Genomic DNA, 17,817 nt, shown 5'->3' on the forward strand with positions numbered 1-17,817 from the left:
CTCCCGAGTTCAGAGAACGCACAACACTCATAATCCTGAGTGCAGAGAAAGCACAGCACTCACACTCCCGAGCTCAGAGAACGCACAGCACTCACACTCCCGAGTTCAGAGAACGCACAGCGCTCATAATCCCGAGTTCAGAGAACACACAGCGCTCACACTCACACGTTCAGAAAACACACACTCCCGAGTTCAGTGAACGCACAGCGCTCATACTCCCGACTTCAGAGAATGCACAGCGCTCACACTCCCGAGTACAGAGAATGCACAGCGCTCACTCCCGAGTTCAGAGAACGCACAGCGCTCACACTCCAGAGTACAGAGAACACACAGCGCTCACACTCCCGCGTACAGAGAACGCACAGCGCTCACACTGCTGAGTTCAGAGAACACACAGTGCTCACACTCCCGAGTTCAGAGAACACACAGCGCTCACGCTCCCGAGTTCAGAGAACGCACAGCGCTCACACTCCCGAGTTCAGAGAACACACAGCACTCACACTCCCGAGTTCAGAGAACACACAGCACTCACACTCCCGAGTTCAGAGAACGGACAGCACTCACACTCCCGAGCTCAGAGAACGCACAGTGCTCACACTCCCGAGTTCAGAGAACGGACAGCGCTCATAATCCCGAGTTCAGAGAACGGACAGCACTCACACTCCCGAGTTCAGAGAACGGACAGCGCTCATAATCCCGAGTTCAGAGAACGCACAGTGCTCACACACCCGAGTTCAGAAAATGCACAGCATTCACACTCCCGAGTTCAGAGAACGCACAGCGCTCACACTCCCGAGTTCAGAGAACACACAGCGCTCACACTCCCGAGTTCAGGGAACGCACAGCACTCACACTCCCGAGTTCAGAGAACACACAGCGCTCACACTCCCGAGTTCAGAGAACGCACAGCACTCACACTCCCGAGTTCAGAGAACGTACAGCGCTCACACTGCTGAGTTCAGAGAACGCACAGCGCTCACACTGCTGAGTTCAGAGAACACACAGTGCGCTCACTCCCGAGTTCAGAGAACGCACAGCATTCACACTCCCGAGTTCAGAGAACACACAGCGCGCTCACTCCCGAGTTCAGAGAACGCACAGAGCATACACTCCCAAGTTCCGAGAACGCACAGCGCTCACACTCCCGAGTTCAGAGAACACACAGCGCTCACACTCCCGAGTTCAGAGTACACACAACGCTCACACTCCCGAGTACAGAGAACACACAGTGATCACACTGCCATGTTCAGAGAACACACAGCGCTCACACAGCTGAGTTCAGAGAATGCACAGCGCTCACACTCCCGAGTACAGAGAACACACAGTGATCACACTGCCACGTTCAGAGAACGCACAGCGCTCACACTCCCGAGTTCAGAGAACACACAGCGCAAACTCTCCGAATTTCAGAGAACGCACAGCGCTCACACTCCCGAGTTCAGAGAACACACAGCACTCACACACCTGAGTTCAGAGAACACACAGCGCTCACACCCCCGAGTTCAGAGAACACACAGCGCTCACAATCCCGAGTTCAGAGAAAGCAAGGCGCTCACACCCCCGAGTTCAGAGAACACACAACGCTCACCCTCCCGAGTTCAGAGAACACACAGCGCTCACACAGCTGAGTTCAGAGAATGCACAGCGCTCACACTCCCGAGTACGGAGAACACACAGTGATCACACTGCCACGTTCAGAATGCGCACAGTGCTCATACTCCCGAGTTCATAGAATGCACAGCGCTCACACTCCTGAGTTCAGAGAACACACAGCACTCAGGCTCCCGAGTTCAGAGAATGCACAGCGCTCACACTCCCGAGTTCAGAGAACGCACAGCGCTCACACTCCCGAGTTCAGAGAACACACAGCGCTCACACACCCGAGTTCAGAGAACGCACAGCGCTCACACTCCCGAGTTCAGAGAACACACAGCACTCACACTCCCGAGTTCAGAGAACACACAGTACTCACACTGCCACGTACAGAGAACACACAGCGCTCACACTCCCGAGTTCAGAGAATGCACAACAATCATAATCCTGAGTGCAGAGAAAGCACAGCACTCACACTCCCGAGTTCAGAGAATGCACAGTACTCACACTCCCGAGCTCAGAGAACGCACAGCACTCACACTCCCGAGTTCAGAGAACGCACAGCGCTCACACACCTGAGTTCAGAAAACACACAGCTTTCACACTCCCGATTTCGGAGAACACACATTGCTCACACTCCCGAGTTCAGAGAACGCACAGCGCTCATAATCCCGAGTTCAGAGAACACACAGCGCTCACACTCCCGAGTTCAGAGAACGCACAGCGCTCACACTCACACGTTCAGAAAACACACACTCCCGAGTTCAGAGAACGCACAGCGCTCATACTCCCGACTTCAGAGAATGCACAGCGCTCACACTCCCGAGTTCAGAGAATGCACAGCGCTCACTCCCGAGTTCAGAGAACGCACAGCGCTCACACTCCCGAGTACAGAGAACACACAGCGCTCACACTCCCGCGTACAGAGAACACACAGTGCGCTCACTCCCGAGTTCAGAGAACGCACAGCATTCACACTCCCGAGTTCAGAGAACACACAGCGCGCTCACTCCCGAGTTCAGAGAACGCACAGCGCATACACTCCCAAGTTCCGAGAACGCACAGCGCTCACACTCCCAACTCCAGAGAATGCACAGCACTCACACTCCCCGGTTCAGAGAACGCACAGCGCTCACACTCCCGAGTTCAGAGAACACACAGCGCTCACATTCCCGAGTTCAGAGAACGCACAGCATTCACACTCCCGAGTTCAGAGAACACACAGCGCTCACACTCCCGAGTTCAGAGTACACACAACGCTCACACTCCCGAGTACAGAGAACACACAGTGATCACACTGCCATGTTCAGAGAACACACAGCGCTCATACTCCCGAGTTCAGAGAACGCACAGCGCTCACACTCCCGAGTTCAGAGAACACACAGCGCAAACTCTCCGAATTTCAGAGAACGCAGAGCGCTCACACTCCCGAGTACAGAGAACACACAGTGATCACACTGCCACGTTCAGAGTACGCACAGTGCTCATACTCCCGAGTTCAGAGAACGCACAGCGCTCACACTCCCGAGTTCAGAGAACACACAGCGCAAACTCTCCGAATTTCAGAGAACGCAGAGCGCTCACACTCCCGAGTTCAGAGAACGCACAGCGCTCACACTCCCGAGTTCAGAGAACACACAGCACTCACACACCTGAGTTCAGAGAACACACAGCGCTCACACCCCCGAGTTCAGAGAACACACAGCGCTCACAATCCCGAGTTCAGAGAAAGCAAGGCGCTCACACCCCCGAGTTCAGAGAACACACAACGCTCACCCTCCCGAGTTCAGAGAACACACAGCGCTCACACAGCTGAGTTCAGAGAATGCACAGCGCTCACACTCCCGAGTACGGAGAACACACAGTGATCACACTGCCACGTTCAGAATGCGCACAGTGCTCATACTCCCGAGATCATAGAATGCACAGCGCTCACACTCCTGAGTTCAGAGAACACACAGCACTCAGGCTCCCGAGTTCAGAGAATGCACAGCGCTCACACTCCCGAGTTCAGAGAACGCACAGCGCTCACACTCCCGAGTTCAGAGAACACACAGCGCTCACACACCCGAGTTCAGAGAACGCACAGCGCTCACACTCCCGAGTTCAGAGAACACACAGCACTCACACTCCCGAGTTCAGAGAACACACAGTACTCACACTGCCACGTACAGAGAACACACAGCGCTCACACTCCCGAGTTCAGAGAACGCACAACAATCATAATCCTGAGTGCAGAGAAAGCACAGCACTCACACTCCCGAGCTCAGAGAACGCACAGCACTCACACTCCCGAGTTCAGAGAACGCACAGCGCTCATAATCCCGAGTTCAGAGAACACACAGCGCTCACACTCCCGAGTTCAGAGAACGCACAGCGCTCACACACCTGAGTTCAGAAAACACACTGCTTTCACACTCCCGATTTCGGAGAACACACATTGCTCACACTCCCGAGTTCAGAGAACGCACAGCACTCACACTCCCGAGTTCAGAGAACGCACAGTGCTCACACTCCCGAGTTCAGGGAACGCACAGTGCTCACACACCCGAGTTCAGGGAACGCGCAGTGCTCACACTCCCGAGTTCAGAGAACACCCAGCGCTCACACTCCCGAGTTCAGAGAATGCACAGCACTCACACTCCCGAGCTCAGAGAGCGCACAGTGCTCACACTCCCGAGTTCAGAGAACGCACAGCACTCATAATCCCGAGTTCAGAGAACGCACAGCACTCACACTCCCGAGTTCAGAGAATGCACAGCACTCACACTTCCGAGTTCCGAAAACGCACAGTGCTCACACAGTGCCACATTCAGAGAACGCACAGCGCTCACACTCCCGAGTTCAGAGAACGCACAACACTCATAATCCTGAGTGCAGAGAAAGCACAGCACTCACACTCCCGAGCTCAGAGAACGCACAGCACTCACACTCCCGAGTTCAGAGAACGCACAGTGCTCATAATCCCGAGTTCAGAGAACACACAGCGCTCACACTCCCGAGTTCAGAGAACACACAGCACTCATGCTCCCGAGTTCAGAGAACGCACAACGCTCACACTCCCGAGTTCAGAGAATGCACAGCACTCACACTCCCGAGTTCAGAGAATGCACAGCGCTCACACTGCTGAGTTCAGAGAACGCACAGCGCCCACACTCCCGAGTTCAGAGAACAGACAGCACTCACACTCCCGAGCTCAGAGAACGCACAGCACTCACACTCCCGAGTTCAGAGAACGGACAGCGCTCATAATCCCGAGTTCAGAGAACGCACAGCGCTCACACTCCCGAGTTCAGAGAACTCACAGCACTCACAGTCCCGAGTTCAGAGAACACACAGCGCTCGCACTCCCGAGATCAGAGAACACACAGCACTCACGCTCCCGAGTTCAGAGAACGCACAGCGCCCACACTCCCGAGTTCAGAGAACAGACAGCACTCACACTCCCGAGCTCAGAGAACGCACAGCACTCACACTCCCGAGTTCAGAGAACGGACAGCGCTCATAATCCCGAGTTCAGAGAACGCACAGCGCTCACACTCCCGAGTTCAGAGAACTCACAGCACTCACAGTCCCGAGTTCAGAGAACACACAGCGCTCGCACTCCCGAGTTCAGAGAACGCACAGCACTCACACTCCCGAGTTCAGAGAACGCACAGCGCTCACACTGCTGAGTTCAGAGAACGCACAGCGCTCGCACTGCTGAGTTCAGAGAACACACAGCGCGCTCACTCCCGAGTTCAGAGAACGCACAGCATTCACACTCCCGAGTTCAGAGAACACACAGCGCGCTCACTCCCGAATTGAGAGAACGCACAGCGCTCACACTGCTGAGTTCAGAGAACACACAGCGCTCACGCTCCCGAGTTCAGAGAACGCACAGTGCTCACACTCCCGAGTTCAGAGAACACACAGCACTCACACTCCCGAGTTCAGAGAACGGACAGCACTCACACTCCCGAGCTCGGAGAACGGACAGCGCTCATAATCCCGAGTTCAGAGAACGCACAGTGCTCACACTCCCGAGTTCAGAGAATGCACAGCGTTCACACTCCCGAGTTCAGAGAACACACAGCGCTCACACTCCTGAGTTCAGCGAACACACAGCGCTCACACTCCCGAGTTCAGGGAACGCACAGCTTTCACACTCCCGAGTTCAGAGAACACACAGCGCTCGCTCTCCCGAGTTCAGAGAACGCACAGCACTCACACTCCCGAGTTCAGAGAACGCACAGCGCTCACACTCCCGAGTTCAGAGAACACACAGCGCTCACACTCCCGAGTTCAGAGAACGCACAGTGCTCACACACCCGAGTTCAGGGAACGCACTGCTCACACACCCGAGTTCAGGGAACGCACAGTGCTCACACTCCCGAGTTCAGAGAACACCCAGCGCTCACACTCCCAAGTTCAGAGAACGCACAGCGCTCACACTCCCGAGTTCAGAGAACGCACAGCGCTCACACTCCCGAGTTCAGAGAACGCACAGTGCTCACACACCCGAGTTCAGGGAACGCACAGTGCTCACACACCCGAGTTCAGGGAACGCACAGTGCTCACACTCCCGAGTTCAGAGAACACCCAGCGCTCACACTCCCAAGTTCAGAGAACGCACAGCGCTCATAATCCCGAGTTCAGAGAACACACAGCGCTCACACTCCCGAGTTCAGAGAACGCACAGCGCTCACACTCCCGAGTTCAGAGAACGCACAGCGCTCACACTCCCGAGTTCAGAGAACGCACAGCGCTCACACTCCCGAGTTCAGAGAACACACAGCGCTCACACTCCCGAGTTCAGAGAACACACAGCACTCACACTCCCGAGTTCAGAGAACAGACAGCACTCACACCCCCGAGCTCAGAGAACGCACAGCACTCACACTCCCGAGTTCAGAGAACGGACAGCGCGCTCACTCCCGAGTTCAGAGAACGCACAGCATTCACACTCCCGAGTTCAGAGAACACACAGCGCGCTCACTCCCGAGTTCAGAGAACGCACAGAGCATACACTCCCGAGTTCCGAGAACGCACAGCGCTCACACTCCCAACTCCAGAGAATGCACAGCACTCACACTCCCCGGTTCAGAGAATGCACAGCGCTCACACTCCCGAGTTCAGCGAACGCACAGCGCTCACACACCCGAGTTCAGAGAACACACAGCGCTCACATTCCCGAGTTCAGAGAACGCACAGCATTCACACTCACGGGTTCAGAGAACACACATCGCTCACACTCCCGAGTTCAGAGTACACACAACGCTCACAATCCCGAGTACAGAGAACACACAGTGATCACACTGCCATGTTCAGAGAACACACAGCGCTCACACAGCTGAGTTCAGAGAACGCACAGCACTCATACTCCCGAGTGCAGTGAACACGCAGAGCTCACACACCCGAGTTCAGATAACACACAGGGCTCACACTCACGGGTTATAAGAAGGCACAGCGCTCACACTCCTGAGGTCAGAGAACACACAGTGCTCACACTCCCGAGTACAGAGAACACACAGCGCTCACACTGCTGAGTTCAGAGTACACACAGCGCTCACGCACCCGAGTACAGAGAACACACAGCACTCATAATCCTGAGTTCAGAGAACTCACAGCACTCACACTCCCGAGTTCAGAGAACGCACAGCGCTCACACACCCGAGTTCAGAGAACGCACAGCGCTCACACTCCCGAGTTCAGAGAACGCACAGCGCTCACACTCCCGAGTTCAGAGAACGCACAGCACTCACACTGCCGAGTTCAGAGAACACACAGTACTCACACTGCCACGTACAGAGAACACACAGCGCTCACACTCCCGAGTTCAGAGAACGCACAACACTCATAATCCTGAGTGCAGAGAACGCACAGCACTCACACTCCCGAGTTCAGAGAACGCACAGTGCTCACACTCCCGAGTTCAGAGAACGCACAACACTCATAATCCTGAGTGCAGAGAAAGCACAGCACTCACACTCCCGAGCTCAGAGAACGCACAGCACTCACACTCCCGAGTTCAGAGAACGCACAGCGCTCATAATCCCGAGTTCAGAGAACACACAGCGCTCACACTCACACGTTCAGAAAACACACACTCCCGAGTTCAGTGAACGCACAGCGCTCATACTCCCGACTTCAGAGAATGCACAGCGCTCACACTCCCGAGTACAGAGAATGCACAGCGCTCACTCCCGAGTTCAGAGAACGCACAGCGCTCACACTCCAGAGTACAGAGAACACACAGCGCTCACACTCCCGCGTACAGAGAACGCACAGCGCTCACACTGCTGAGTTCAGAGAACACACAGTGCTCACACTCCCGAGTTCAGAGAACACACAGCGCTCACGCTCCCGAGTTCAGAGAACGCACAGCGCTCACACTCCCGAGTTCAGAGAACACACAGCACTCACACTCCCGAGTTCAGAGAACACACAGCACTCACACTCCCGAGTTCAGAGAACGGACAGCACTCACACTCCCGAGCTCAGAGAACGCACAGTGCTCACACTCCCGAGTTCAGAGAACGGACAGCGCTCATAATCCCGAGTTCAGAGAACGGACAGCACTCACACTCCCGAGTTCAGAGAACGGACAGCGCTCATAATCCCGAGTTCAGAGAACGCACAGTGCTCACACACCCGAGTTCAGAAAATGCACAGCATTCACACTCCCGAGTTCAGAGAACGCACAGCGCTCACACTCCCGAGTTCAGAGAACACACAGCGCTCACACTCCCGAGTTCAGGGAACGCACAGCACTCACACTCCCGAGTTCAGAGAACACACAGCGCTCACACTCCCGAGTTCAGAGAACGCACAGCACTCACACTCCCGAGTTCAGAGAACGTACAGCGCTCACACTGCTGAGTTCAGAGAACGCACAGCGCTCACACTGCTGAGTTCAGAGAACACACAGTGCGCTCACTCCCGAGTTCAGAGAACGCACAGCATTCACACTCCCGAGTTCAGAGAACACACAGCGCGCTCACTCCCGAGTTCAGAGAACGCACAGAGCATACACTCCCAAGTTCCGAGAACGCACAGCGCTCACACTCCCGAGTTCAGAGAACACACAGCGCTCACACTCCCGAGTTCAGAGTACACACAACGCTCACACTCCCGAGTACAGAGAACACACAGTGATCACACTGCCATGTTCAGAGAACACACAGCGCTCACACAGCTGAGTTCAGAGAATGCACAGCGCTCACACTCCCGAGTACAGAGAACACACAGTGATCACACTGCCACGTTCAGAGAACGCACAGCGCTCACACTCCCGAGTTCAGAGAACACACAGCGCAAACTCTCCGAATTTCAGAGAACGCACAGCGCTCACACTCCCGAGTTCAGAGAACACACAGCACTCACACACCTGAGTTCAGAGAACACACAGCGCTCACACCCCCGAGTTCAGAGAACACACAGCGCTCACAATCCCGAGTTCAGAGAAAGCAAGGCGCTCACACCCCCGAGTTCAGAGAACACACAACGCTCACCCTCCCGAGTTCAGAGAACACACAGCGCTCACACAGCTGAGTTCAGAGAATGCACAGCGCTCACACTCCCGAGTACGGAGAACACACAGTGATCACACTGCCACGTTCAGAATGCGCACAGTGCTCATACTCCCGAGTTCATAGAATGCACAGCGCTCACACTCCTGAGTTCAGAGAACACACAGCACTCAGGCTCCCGAGTTCAGAGAATGCACAGCGCTCACACTCCCGAGTTCAGAGAACGCACAGCGCTCACACTCCCGAGTTCAGAGAACACACAGCGCTCACACACCCGAGTTCAGAGAACGCACAGCGCTCACACTCCCGAGTTCAGAGAACACACAGCACTCACACTCCCGAGTTCAGAGAACACACAGTACTCACACTGCCACGTACAGAGAACACACAGCGCTCACACTCCCGAGTTCAGAGAATGCACAACAATCATAATCCTGAGTGCAGAGAAAGCACAGCACTCACACTCCCGAGTTCAGAGAATGCACAGTACTCACACTCCCGAGCTCAGAGAACGCACAGCACTCACACTCCCGAGTTCAGAGAACGCACAGCGCTCACACACCTGAGTTCAGAAAACACACAGCTTTCACACTCCCGATTTCGGAGAACACACATTGCTCACACTCCCGAGTTCAGAGAACGCACAGCGCTCATAATCCCGAGTTCAGAGAACACACAGCGCTCACACTCCCGAGTTCAGAGAACGCACAGCGCTCACACTCACACGTTCAGAAAACACACACTCCCGAGTTCAGAGAACGCACAGCGCTCATACTCCCGACTTCAGAGAATGCACAGCGCTCACACTCCCGAGTTCAGAGAATGCACAGCGCTCACTCCCGAGTTCAGAGAACGCACAGCGCTCACACTCCCGAGTACAGAGAACACACAGCGCTCACACTCCCGCGTACAGAGAACACACAGTGCGCTCACTCCCGAGTTCAGAGAACGCACAGCATTCACACTCCCGAGTTCAGAGAACACACAGCGCGCTCACTCCCGAGTTCAGAGAACGCACAGCGCATACACTCCCAAGTTCCGAGAACGCACAGCGCTCACACTCCCAACTCCAGAGAATGCACAGCACTCACACTCCCCGGTTCAGAGAACGCACAGCGCTCACACTCCCGAGTTCAGAGAACACACAGCGCTCACATTCCCGAGTTCAGAGAACGCACAGCATTCACACTCCCGAGTTCAGAGAACACACAGCGCTCACACTCCCGAGTTCAGAGTACACACAACGCTCACACTCCCGAGTACAGAGAACACACAGTGATCACACTGCCATGTTCAGAGAACACACAGCGCTCATACTCCCGAGTTCAGAGAACGCACAGCGCTCACACTCCCGAGTTCAGAGAACACACAGCGCAAACTCTCCGAATTTCAGAGAACGCAGAGCGCTCACACTCCCGAGTACAGAGAACACACAGTGATCACACTGCCACGTTCAGAGTACGCACAGTGCTCATACTCCCGAGTTCAGAGAACGCACAGCGCTCACACTCCCGAGTTCAGAGAACACACAGCGCAAACTCTCCGAATTTCAGAGAACGCAGAGCGCTCACACTCCCGAGTTCAGAGAACGCACAGCGCTCACACTCCCGAGTTCAGAGAACACACAGCACTCACACACCTGAGTTCAGAGAACACACAGCGCTCACACCCCCGAGTTCAGAGAACACACAGCGCTCACAATCCCGAGTTCAGAGAAAGCAAGGCGCTCACACCCCCGAGTTCAGAGAACACACAACGCTCACCCTCCCGAGTTCAGAGAACACACAGCGCTCACACAGCTGAGTTCAGAGAATGCACAGCGCTCACACTCCCGAGTACGGAGAACACACAGTGATCACACTGCCACGTTCAGAATGCGCACAGTGCTCATACTCCCGAGATCATAGAATGCACAGCGCTCACACTCCTGAGTTCAGAGAACACACAGCACTCAGGCTCCCGAGTTCAGAGAATGCACAGCGCTCACACTCCCGAGTTCAGAGAACGCACAGCGCTCACACTCCCGAGTTCAGAGAACACACAGCGCTCACACACCCGAGTTCAGAGAACGCACAGCGCTCACACTCCCGAGTTCAGAGAACACACAGCACTCACACTCCCGAGTTCAGAGAACACACAGTACTCACACTGCCACGTACAGAGAACACACAGCGCTCACACTCCCGAGTTCAGAGAACGCACAACAATCATAATCCTGAGTGCAGAGAAAGCACAGCACTCACACTCCCGAGCTCAGAGAACGCACAGCACTCACACTCCCGAGTTCAGAGAACGCACAGCGCTCATAATCCCGAGTTCAGAGAACACACAGCGCTCACACTCCCGAGTTCAGAGAACGCACAGCGCTCACACACCTGAGTTCAGAAAACACACTGCTTTCACACTCCCGATTTCGGAGAACACACATTGCTCACACTCCCGAGTTCAGAGAACGCACAGCACTCACACTCCCGAGTTCAGAGAACGCACAGTGCTCACACTCCCGAGTTCAGGGAACGCACAGTGCTCACACACCCGAGTTCAGGGAACGCGCAGTGCTCACACTCCCGAGTTCAGAGAACACCCAGCGCTCACACTCCCGAGTTCAGAGAATGCACAGCACTCACACTCCCGAGCTCAGAGAGCGCACAGTGCTCACACTCCCGAGTTCAGAGAACGCACAGCACTCATAATCCCGAGTTCAGAGAACGCACAGCACTCACACTCCCGAGTTCAGAGAATGCACAGCACTCACACTTCCGAGTTCCGAAAACGCACAGTGCTCACACAGTGCCACATTCAGAGAACGCACAGCGCTCACACTCCCGAGTTCAGAGAACGCACAACACTCATAATCCTGAGTGCAGAGAAAGCACAGCACTCACACTCCCGAGCTCAGAGAACGCACAGCACTCACACTCCCGAGTTCAGAGAACGCACAGTGCTCATAATCCCGAGTTCAGAGAACACACAGCGCTCACACTCCCGAGTTCAGAGAACACACAGCACTCATGCTCCCGAGTTCAGAGAACGCACAACGCTCACACTCCCGAGTTCAGAGAATGCACAGCACTCACACTCCCGAGTTCAGAGAATGCACAGCGCTCACACTGCTGAGTTCAGAGAACGCACAGCGCCCACACTCCCGAGTTCAGAGAACAGACAGCACTCACACTCCCGAGCTCAGAGAACGCACAGCACTCACACTCCCGAGTTCAGAGAACGGACAGCGCTCATAATCCCGAGTTCAGAGAACGCACAGCGCTCACACTCCCGAGTTCAGAGAACTCACAGCACTCACAGTCCCGAGTTCAGAGAACACACAGCGCTCGCACTCCCGAGATCAGAGAACACACAGCACTCACGCTCCCGAGTTCAGAGAACGCACAGCGCCCACACTCCCGAGTTCAGAGAACAGACAGCACTCACACTCCCGAGCTCAGAGAACGCACAGCACTCACACTCCCGAGTTCAGAGAACGGACAGCGCTCATAATCCCGAGTTCAGAGAACGCACAGCGCTCACACTCCCGAGTTCAGAGAACTCACAGCACTCACAGTCCCGAGTTCAGAGAACACACAGCGCTCGCACTCCCGAGTTCAGAGAACGCACAGCACTCACACTCCCGAGTTCAGAGAACGCACAGCGCTCACACTGCTGAGTTCAGAGAACGCACAGCGCTCGCACTGCTGAGTTCAGAGAACACACAGCGCGCTCACTCCCGAGTTCAGAGAACGCACAGCATTCACACTCCCGAGTTCAGAGAACACACAGCGCGCTCACTCCCGAGTTCAGAGAACGCACAGAGCATACACTCCCGAGTTCCGAGAACGCACAGCGCTCACACTCCCAACTTCAGAGAATGCACAGCACTCACACTCCCCGGTTCAGAGAATGCACAGCGCTCACACTCCCGAGTTCAGCGAACGCACAGCGCTCACATTCCCGAGTTCAGAGAACGCACAGCATTCACACTCACGGGTTCAGAGAACACACATCGCTCACACTCCCGAGTTCATAGTACACACAACGCTCTCAATCCCGAGTACAGAGAACACACAGTGATCACACTGCCATATTCATAGAACACACAGCGCTCACACAGCTGAGTTCAGAGAATGCACAGCACTCACACTCCCGAGTTCAGAGAACGCACAGCGCTCATACTCCCAAGTTCAGAGAATGCACAGCGCTCATACTCGAGTTCAGAGAACACACCGCGCTCACACTCCCGAGTTCAGAGAACACACAGCGCTCACACTCTCGAGTGCAGAGAACGCACAGCACTCATACTCCTGAGTGCAGTGAATACGCAGAGCTCACACACCCGAGTTCAGAGAACACACAGGGCTCACACTCACGGGTTATAAGAAGGCACAGCGCTCACACTCCTGAGGACAGCGCTCACACTCCCGAGTTCAGAGAACGCACAGCACTCACACTCCCAAGTTCAGAGAACACACAGCGCTCACACTGCTGAGTTCAGAGTACACACAGCGCTCACGCACCCGAGTACAGAGAACACACAGCACTCATAATCCTGACTTCAGCGAATGCGCAGCGCTCACACTCCCGAGTTCAGAGAACTCACAGCACTCACACTCCCGAGTTCAGAGAACACACAGCGCTCACACTCCCGAGTTCAGAGAACGCAAGGCGCTTACGCTCCCGAGTACAGAGAACACACAGCGCTCACACCACTGAGTTCAGGGAACACACAGTGCTCACACTCCCGAGTTCAGAGAACGCACAGCGCTCACGCTGCCGAGTTCAGAGAACGCACAGCGCTCACACTCCCGAGTTCAGAGAACACACAGCACTCACACTCCCGAGTTCAGAGAACGCACAGCGCTCACACTTCCGAGTTCCGAAAACGCACAGTGCTCACACAGTGCCACATTCAGAGAACGCACAGCGCTCACACTCCCGAGTTCAGAGAACGCACAACACTCATAATCCTGAGTGCAGAGAAAGCACAGCACTCACACTCCCGAGTTCAGAGAACGCACAGCGCTCATAATCCCGAGTTCAGAGAACACACAGCGCTCACACTCCCGAGTTCAGAGAACGCACAGCGCTCACACTCCCGAATTCAGAAAACACACAGCGCTCACACTCCCGAGTTCAGAGAACTCACAGCGCTCACACTCCCGAGTTCAGAGAACACAGAGCACTCACACTCCCGAGTTCAGAGAACACACAGTACTCACACTGCCACGTACAGAGAACACACAGCGCTCATGCTCACGAGTTCAGAGAACGCAGAGCACTCACACTCCCGAGTTCAGAGAACACACAGTACTCACACTGCCACGTACAGAGAACACACAGCGCTCATGCTCACAAGTTCAGAGAACGCACAGCGCTCACACTCCCGAGTTCAGAGAACGCAGTGCTCACACTCCCGAGTTCAGAGAACACCCAGCGCTCACACTCCTGAGTTCAGAGAACACACAGCACTCATGCTCCCGAATTCAGAGAACGCACAGTGCTCACACTCCTGAGTTCAGAGAATACACAGCGCTCACACTCCCGAGTTCAGAGAACGCACAGCGCTCACACTCCTGAGTTCAGAGAATGCACAGCGCTCACACTCCCGAGTTCAGAGAACGCACAGCGCTCACACTCCCGAGTTCAGAGAACACACAGCGCTCACACTCCCGAGTTCAGAGAACACGCAGCGCTCACACACCCAAGTTCAGAGAACGCACAGCGCTCACACTCCCGTGTTCAGAGAACACACAGCACTCTCACTCCCGAGTTCAGAGAACACACAGTACTCACACTGCCACGTACAGAGAACACACAGCGCTCACACTCCCGAGTTCAGAGAACGCACAACAATCATAATCCTGAGTGCAGAGAAAGCACAGCACTCACACTCCCGAGTTCAGAGAATGCACAGCACTCACACTCCCGAGTTCAGAGAACGCACAGCGCTCACACTCCCGAGTTCAGAGAACTCACAGCACTCACAGTCCCGAGTTCAGAGAACACACAGCGCTCGCACTCCCGAGATCAGAGAACACACAGCACTCACGCTCCCGAGTTCAGAGAATGCACAGCACTCACACTCCCGAGCTCAGAGAGCGCACAGTGCTCACACTCCCGAGTTCAGAGAACGCACAGCACTCATAATCCCGAGTTCAGAGAACGCACAGCACTCACACTCCCGAGTTCAGAGAATGCACAGCACTCACACTTCCGAGTTCCGAAAACGCACAGTGCTCACACAGTGCCACATTCAGAGAACGCACAGCGCTCACACTCCCGAGTTCAGAGAACGCACAACACTCATAATCCTGAGTGCAGAGAAAGCACAGCACTCACACTCCCGAGCTCAGAGAACGCACAGCACTCACACTCCCGAGTTCAGAGAACGCACAGTGCTCATAATCCCGAGTTCAGAGAACACACAGCGCTCACACTCCCGAGTTCAGAGAACACACAGCACTCATGCTCCCGAGTTCAGAGAACGCACAACGCTCACACTCCCGAGTTCAGAGAATGCACAGCACTCACACTCCCGAGTTCAGAGAATGCACAGCGCTCACACTGCTGAGTTCAGAGAACGCACAGCGCCCACACTCCCGAGTTCAGAGAACAGACAGCACTCACACTCCCCAGCTCAGAGAACGCACAGCACTCACACTCCCGAGTTCAGAGAACGGACAGCGCTCATAATCCCGAGTTCAGAGAACGCACAGCGCTCACACTCCCGAGTTCAGAGAACTCACAGCACTCACAGTCCCGAGTTCAGAGAACACACAGCGCTCGCACTCCCGAGATCAGAGAACACACAGCACTCACGCTCCCGAGTTCAGAGAACGCACAGCGCCCACACTCCCGAGTTCAGAGAACAGACAGCACTCACACTCCCGAGCTCAGAGAACGCACAGCACTCACACTCCCGAGTTCAGAGAACGGACAGCGCTCATAATCCCGAGTTCAGAGAACGCACAGCGCTCACACTCCCGAGTTCAGAGAACTCACAGCACTCACAGTCCCGAGTTCAGAGAACACACAGCGCTCGCACTCCCGAGTTCAGAGAACGCACAGCACTCACACTCCCGAGTTCAGAGAACGCACAGCGCTCACACTGCTGAGTTCAGAGAACGCACAGCGCTCGCACTGCTGAGTTCAGAGAACACACAGCGCGCTCACTCCCGAGTTCAGAGAACGCACAGCATTCACACTCCCGAGTTCAGAGAACACACAGCGCGCTCACTCCCGAGTTCAGAGAACGCACAGAGCATACACTCCCGAGTTCCGAGAACGCACAGCGCTCACACTCCCAACTTCAGAGAATGCACAGCACTCACACTCCCCGGTTCAGAGAATGCACAGCGCTCACACTCCCAAGTTCAGCGAACGCACAGCGCTCACATTCCCGAGTTCAGAGAACGCACAGCATTCACACTCACGGGTTCAGAGAACACACATCGCTCACACTCCCGAGTTCATAGTACACACAACGCTCTCAATCCCGAGTACAGAGAACACACAGTGATCACACTGCCATATTCATAGAACACACAGCGCTCACACAGCTGAGTTCAGAGAATGCACAGCACTCACACTCCCGAGTTCAGAGAACGCACAGCGCTCATACTCCCAAGTTCAGAGAATGCACAGCGCTCATACTCGAGTTCAGAGAACACACCGCGCTCACACTCCCGAGTTCAGAGAACACACAGCGCTCACACTCTCGAGTGCAGAGAACGCACAGCACTCATACTCCTGAGTGCAGTGAATACGCAGAGCTCACACACCCGAGTTCAGAGAACACACAGGGCTCACACTCACGGGTTATAAGAAGGCACAGCGCTCACACTCCTGAGGACAGCGCTCACACTCCCGAGTTCAGAGAACGCACAGCACTCACACTCCCAAGTTCAGAGAACACACAGCGCTCACACTGCTGAGTTCAGAGTACACACAGCGCTCACGCACCCGAGTACAGAGAACACACAGCACTCATAATCCTGACTTCAGCGAATGCGCAGCGCTCACACTCCCGAGTTCAGAGAACTCACAGCACTCACACTCCCGAGTTCAGAGAACACACAGCGCTCACACTCCCGAGTTCAGAGAACGCAAGGCGCTTACGCTCCCGAGTACAGAGAACACACAGCGCTCACACCACTGAGTTCAGGGAACACACAGTGCTCACACTCCCGAGTTCAGAGAACGCACAGCGCTCACGCTGCCGAGTTCAGAGAACGCACAGCGCTCACACTCCCGAGTTCAGAGAACACACAGCACTCACACTCCCGAGTTCAGAGAACGCACAGCGCTCACACTTCCGAGTTCCGAAAACGCACAGTGCTCACACAGTGCCACATTCAGAGAACGCACAGCGCTCACACTCCCGAGTTCAGAGAACGCACAACACTCATAATCCTGAGTGCAGAGAAAGCACAGCACTCACACTCCCGAGTTCAGAGAACGCACAGCGCTCATAATCCCGAGTTCAGAGAACACACAGCGCTCACACTCCCGAGTTCAGAGAACGCACAGCGCTCACACTCCCGAATTCAGAAAACACACAGCGCTCACACTCCCGAGTTCAGAGAACTCACAGCGCTCACACTCCCGAGTTCAGAGAACACAGAGCACTCACACTCCCGAGTTCAGAGAACACACAGTACTCACACTGCCACGTACAGAGAACACACAGCGCTCATGCTCACGAGTTCAGAGAACGCAGAGC

Source organism: Somniosus microcephalus, chromosome 23 (genome assembly GCF_052327205.1).
Source record: "Somniosus microcephalus isolate GS21.2 chromosome 23, FLI_Smic_1.0, whole genome shotgun sequence".
NCBI classification, from domain to species: Eukaryota; Metazoa; Chordata; class Chondrichthyes; order Squaliformes; family Somniosidae; genus Somniosus; species Somniosus microcephalus.